Source organism: Lontra canadensis, unplaced genomic scaffold, assembly GCF_010015895.1.
Source record: "Lontra canadensis isolate GAN:19392208 unplaced genomic scaffold, GSC_riverotter_1.0 scaffold176, whole genome shotgun sequence".
NCBI lineage: Eukaryota > Metazoa > Chordata > Mammalia > Carnivora > Mustelidae > Lontra > Lontra canadensis.
Window position 1 is genome coordinate 224,839 of NW_022631170.1, and position 6,709 is coordinate 231,547.

A 6,709-nucleotide genomic window follows, 5' to 3' on the forward strand; every position below is an offset into this window, starting at 1 on the left:
TCTTTCTTTCTTTCTTTCTTTCTTTCTTTCTTTCTTTCTTTCTTTCTCTCTAGTAGGCTCCATGCCCAACGTGGAGCCCAAACCAGGGGCTGGAACCCACACCAGGGGCTGGAACCCACAAGAGTAAAATCAAGACCGAACCGACACCAAGAATCGCATACTCAACCGACAGAGCCACCTAGCCACCCCTTGTTTTGCTTTCTTAACCAGACTGATACAGCCCCTCCTTTCCCCAGGTTGCGTCTCTGAACCTGTCATCTCTCCATTGACCGCTGCATCATCTGGAGATATATCCCCCAGAGATCTATTCCTCAGAGCAATATTAGTCAAAATGCTATCTAAAAGTAAGCTAAGCAAATGTCATTTGACCATGGCAGGTTCTTCCTCCAAAGGGCAATATCTTGTGAGGGGTATGTCATTACCCTCCTGGATTTCCTGATGAAGAAAAGAAGATCCAAATTAAGCAACACATCCAAGTTATCACAGCTAATAAGACGTGCTATACTTGGTTGGCCAATAAACATTTGAAAGCCTCATTGACAATTAAGGAGATGAAAATTGAAATCCCGACATATACTTTTATACCCTCCAAAGCAGCAAAAATTAGAAAATCAGACAATCTAGAGGCTCCTGGGTGGCTAAATCAGTTAAGCGTCTGCCTTCAGCTCAGGTGATGATCTCAGGGTCCTGGGGTCGAACCCCATGTTGGGCTGCTCGCTGAGCAAGGAGTCTGCTTCTCCCTCTCCTTCTGCCCCTTCTCTCAGTAATGTCTGTGTGTAAATTGTACCAACCACTTCGACCACAATTAGACATCAAGTTTAAACGTTGAGCCAGCAGGGCCTCTGGGTGGTTCACTTGGTTAAGCTTCCCCTTCTTGATTTCGGCTCAGGTCATGATCTCAGGGTGGTGGGACAGAGCCCCTCAGTAGAGCGTCTGCTTGGGATTCTCACCCTCTGCTTCTACCCCACTTGCATCTCTCTCAAATAAATAAATACATCTTTAAACAAAACAAGTTGAGCCAGCAGTTCTATGAGTAGGCATGTAATCTAGAAAAATTCTTGCACACTACATTGTGAAACGTGCTCACAGCAGCATTGTTTGTCATAGCAAAAAACCGGAAGGAACACAGATGTCTGTAACAGTAGAAATGGATGAATACAATAGGGCACAGTCACGCAACAGAAATTAACCAGCAGCAGGAATAAGTGAACTACAGGTTCACGTACCAACATGAACGTGTCTCGAAAACATAAGCTTGGGTGAAGTAAGGACAGAAATAAGTAAAAGAAGGATGCACACAGTATTATTCCATTTGTATAAAATTTTAAAACAGGCAAAACTAAACAAACATAATGTTTAGAAATGCATTCACAGATGGTAAAACTATTTAAAATGAAGCAAAGTGTAACTGACAGAAAGTTTGGGATAGCGCTTCTCACGGGGGGGAAAACACAGGTGACATTTGAGGGAGGCACGCAGGAGCCTTCTTAGATCACACCACTAAGTGTGTGACCTGTGCACCACTGACATCAGCATTGTCTAGTTTCTAAATACTTTAGTTTCTAAATACTTTAAAATGTATACTTTTAATACTTTAAAATACTTTAAATACTTTAAAGACTTTAAAATACTTAATTTAAAATACTTTAAAATGTTTCTAAATACTTTAAAATGTAAAACTTTAAAAAGTTTCTAAGTACTTTAAAATGTATATAAATACAAAGACAAATACCATAAAATGACAAAGAAATGAAACCAAAACCTGGTATGTAGACTCAAAATCCAGCACTATTTCCACTATGCCCTGCCTTTGGCTCAGGTAGTAAATGAACTGACTGCAGTGTTTTTATCCATTTCTAATTCATACTGCAATTGGGTAGGCCAAATCCGTAATAAAAATAAATAAACTATTAGAAGATTCAGTGGCTTGATCTTTTTTTATTTAGATATTCTGGGATGGGGAGTGAGCAGGAAAGTTATTTCCCCATTCAGACAATCCTTGCCTTTCCTGGAAATGCTTTCCTGGAACATGTTTTGGAAAGTGTAACGCCTGAAATTTGAACTTCATACTCACATGTTTTATTTGCTTGGAAGGAAAGGAGGAAGGGGAGGGATACAATTCAGAGACCTGAAAAGAATTATAAAGGCTCAAATATGACATAATTGCTAATTTGATTTTATATCTGAATGTTATATACCATATACGTGAATATTTAAAGTATTCAAAATAAATTACACTTTAAATATTGACAATTAAATTCAATTTTCTGCTATTAACTTGTTCATCTGATTTACTTTAAATGTTATTTGGGAGAAGAGTAAATGAAGCAAGATGGGATTGGGAGGGAGATAAACCATAAGTGACTCTTAATCTCACAAAACAAACTGAGGGTTGCTGGGGGGAGGGGGATTGGGAGAGGGGGGGTGGGGTTATGGACATTGGGGAGGGTATGTGCTATGGTGAGTGCTGTGAAATGTGTAAACCTGGCGATTCACAGACCTGTACCCCTGGGGGAAAAAATATATGTTTATAAAAAATAAAATTAAAAAAAATTATCATGTAAATGTTATTTGGTAAAGAGAAAATTTAACTTTGATGTTGGATAGAAAGATCTAATAGTAATTGTGCAAACGATAGAGCAAGAGATTGTATAACTGTGAAATGTCTTTTCAACGCTCATGAATAATTTGTAAAAAGAGGATTTAAACAGTGCTGATCTCTCCCTTGATAAAGAAGCCTGTAGCACAAGAAATCATTGCAAACAGTTTGTTGGACTGTGAGGTTCCCTCTGTGAAACTCGCTGATGCCCCTGCTCAGCCCAGTTAGAATAGGTGCTTATGTAAGGCCCCAAACTCAGCTGTACAAGAAGTGAGACTACCCGCCCCCCCAAACTGGCAAATTCTCTTTTGAGCTCCACCTCTGCCAGATGGCTAAAACATCCTTTCTGTCAAATCTGGGCATTATCGGTCAATTTAAGAGTCCGCCTCCCCAGCACCCACCCATACACACACTCTGTCCCTTTCTCAGGGGTTGGAGAGTATCAGCAAGTACAAATGGGACAGACTGGGATGTCGCCTGGTCGTCTGGCGTGGTCTTCGCGGTTTTTACTGAGACATCTTATGGCCCTTTCTTCTCAGTTGTTCCTACGCCTTGGGAAGTACAGGACCTCTAGAGACTGGGCTACAGGATTCCTTCCTAGGGATTCACCAGCCTCTAAACTTACTTCTGCTCTTTCTTCTCCTCACAAGGCCCAGGGAACTTTTATCTAGTCTCTGAGAGAAAGAAAGCCACTAGAAAACCTGGCTCCGACTGATCACAAATTCTTATATGCCTGTGGTTGCCACTTCAGTTTCTGCCCTGGGTTATTGATGGTTCTAGCTTTTGAAGTTCAAAAGCTTCCTATCACAAAGTTTTATCTCTGCCTTGGGTTTCTAAAACATATTTTAAACCTCAAAGGCCAGGGATTGACTTTTTTGGTATCTGCACTATGCTGCAACATCCCTAACCTGAGGCACAGCTGCCAAGGGGTCTAGTTTGAATGGGGAAGGACCCCTGAGTAAAAAAAATAATAATAATCAGAAAAACAAAATCAGTGTCTCAAAATAATATTCTACTAAACATAATTGTCAAGATCTACACATTGTGCTACCACCGTACCCTACCTTTTAGCCACAAACTATGGCAAGTTACTTAAAGCATTTTGTACATGTGTTTTAAATTGTGTTGTTTTCCTTTATAATTGAACACAGTTGACAGACTTGCTTAAATTCAATAAGCATCAAATTTACTGTTTTTGGCCTACCAAATGATATCTTCCTTTGTCTCGACTGTAAAATCATTAACATCAGCACTTACTTTTACCATTTTCCACTATCCCTTTATAAATAAGGGCAAGTATGCAAAAAAAAAAGTTAAAGTAATTGCACAAACATTGCCATATTTAGATGGTAGTACTGCCTAAATGAAGCTATTGGCTGGCAGACAGCAGTACCTGGAGGGAACTTAGAGTGGTTATTTGCTGAAATAGAAAAGTCCCTCACACCACTACACTCACAACCCTTCTGGCCCCAGATGTTTGGGGATCTTTCCCACACCAAGCAATTCCTGGCAACATCAGCTGGGTGTCCTAAAATTCAGTTCATTTCTAACACTAATCAGAGTTAGCACGGACCCCACGGGTGAAAGCTTGGTTCCACAAGACTACCTCTGCCTTAGTTCAACACCAATCCCAAGTAGGTCCCAAGTTACGCACAACTTCTGTCCTACTTGGCTACAAACTAGGGGCTCCCATGATCTGTCCACCCACCCTTGGATCTGATTATTTGCTAGAAGAGCTCACGGAACTCAGGAAAACACTTAAGTTTACCTGTTTATAAAAAATAATGGATACAGATGAACAGCCAAACTAAGAGCTCTATAGGGCGAGGTCTAGCAGTCCCAAGTGCAGGAGTGGAGTTGGGGCAGACCACCCTCCCAGCAGGTAGATGTGTTCACCAAATCTGAAGGCCTGAAAACTCCATACTATTAGGATTTTTATGGAAAGTTCATCATGATTTGATTTCCAGCCCTTCTCCCTTTTCTGGAGAAGGTCAGTGGGGCTTAAAATTCCAAGCTTCTAATCATAGCTTGATCTGTCTGACGACCAGCCCCCATCTGGGAAACCACCAAAAGTCACCCCATTCAAACAAAAGACATTGTTATGACCCAGGAAATTCCAAGGGATTTAGGGACTCTTGTGGAGAATCAGGGTCAAAGACCAATTTTAGAACAAAAGATGCTCCTAGTGCTCCTATCACTTAGAAAAATTATAAGGGTATTGGTTCCCATGCCAGGGACCAGGGGCAGAGACTAACATACATATTTTTTCTATTATTTCACATCACCCATTTAAAGTGTACAATTCAATGACTTTTAGTTTATTCACAGAGTTGTACAACCATCACAATTAATTTTGGAACTTTTTTTTTTTTTTAAGATTTTATTTATTTAGGGACACCTGGGTGGCTCAGTCTGTTAAGTATCTGCCTTGGGCTCAGGTCATGATCCTAGAGTACTGAGATCGAGTCCCGCCTCGGGCTCCTAGTTGAGTGGGGAGCCTACTTCTCCTTCTGCCTTCTGCTCCTTCTGCTTGTATGCTCTCCCTCTTTCTCTCTCTGATAAATAAATAAATAAATAAATCTTTAAAAGATTTTATTTATTTAGTTGAGAGAGAGAAAGAGCATGAGTGAGGGGGAGGAGAGAGACGAAGAAGCAGACTCCCCACTGAGCAGGGAGCCCAATGTGGGGCTCAATCCAAAGACCCTGGGGACCATGACCTGAGCCCAAGACATATGCTTAACTGACTGAGCCACCCAGGCACCCCAGTTTTGGAACGTCTTTATCACACCTAGAAGAAATCCTCCACCATTTGGCCACCACCCTCCAATCCCTCCACACTTCAGGCCTTGGTGATCAGTAACCTATTTTCTATCTCAAGACATTGGCCTGGACATTTCATATAAATGGAATCCTGTGGTCTTTATGACTGGCTTCTTCGACTGAGCATAATGTTTTCAAGGTTTATCAGTATTTTGTTTCTTCATATGGCTGAATAATATTCCATCATATGGATACACCACATTTTATTTATCTTTTCAACAGTTGATAGATATTTGGATTGTTTCCACCTTTTAACTATTGTGAATAATGCTGCTAAGAACAATCATGAGAATGTAGCCATCTGCAAGCCAGAAACAGCCCTCACCGGGAACACTGACACTCTGATCTCAGGCTTCCAGCCTTCAAAACTGAGAAATAAATTTCTGTTGCTTAAACCACCCAGACTATGATATTTTGTTATAGCAGCCTGAGCTAAGAAATTTATTTTTTTCTTTTGTTGCTTATACTTATGGTGTCAAATCCAAAACTCCATCCCCAAATCCAAGGTCATGAAGATTTACCTCTATGTTTTCTTTGAACAGTTTTTTGGTTTAAGCTCTTGTATTTAGGTCTTTAATTCATTTTGAGTTCATTTTTGTATATGGTGTGAGGGAAGGGTCCAACTTCATTATTTTGTGTGTGGATGTTCAAGTGTCTTAACACCATTTGTTGTAGAGACTGTTCTCTATTAAATAATCTTGGCATCCTTATAAAAAATCAATTGGCCATAAATGTATGGGTTTATTTTTGGACTTTCAATTCTACTTCATTGGTCTATATGCCTATTCTTTGCCAGGTCCCACATTCTTTTGATTACTGTAGATTTGTAGTAAGTTTTGAAATTAAGAAACATGAGTCCTCCAACTTTACTATTCTTTTTTTTTTTTCTTTACAGCGTAACAGAATTCATTGTTTTTGCACCACACCCAGTGCTCCATGCAATACGTGCCCTCCATAATACCTACCACCTGGCTCCCCCAACCTCCCAAGCCCTCCTTCAAAACCCTCAGGTTGTTTTTCAGAGTCCATAGTCTCTCATGGTTCACCTCCCCTTCCAATTTCCCTCAATTCCTTTCTCCTTTCCATCTCCCTATGTCCAGTGTTTTAGCTATTCTTGGTCTCTTGAATTTCTATGTGAATTTTAGGATCAGCTTCTCCAGATCTTCCCAGAAGCCAGCTTGGATTTTGATAAGGACTGCATCAAATCTGTAGACCAATTTGGAGAGCATCGTCATTTTAAAAATATCAAACTTTCCTATTCATGAATATGGGACGTCTTTCAATTTACTT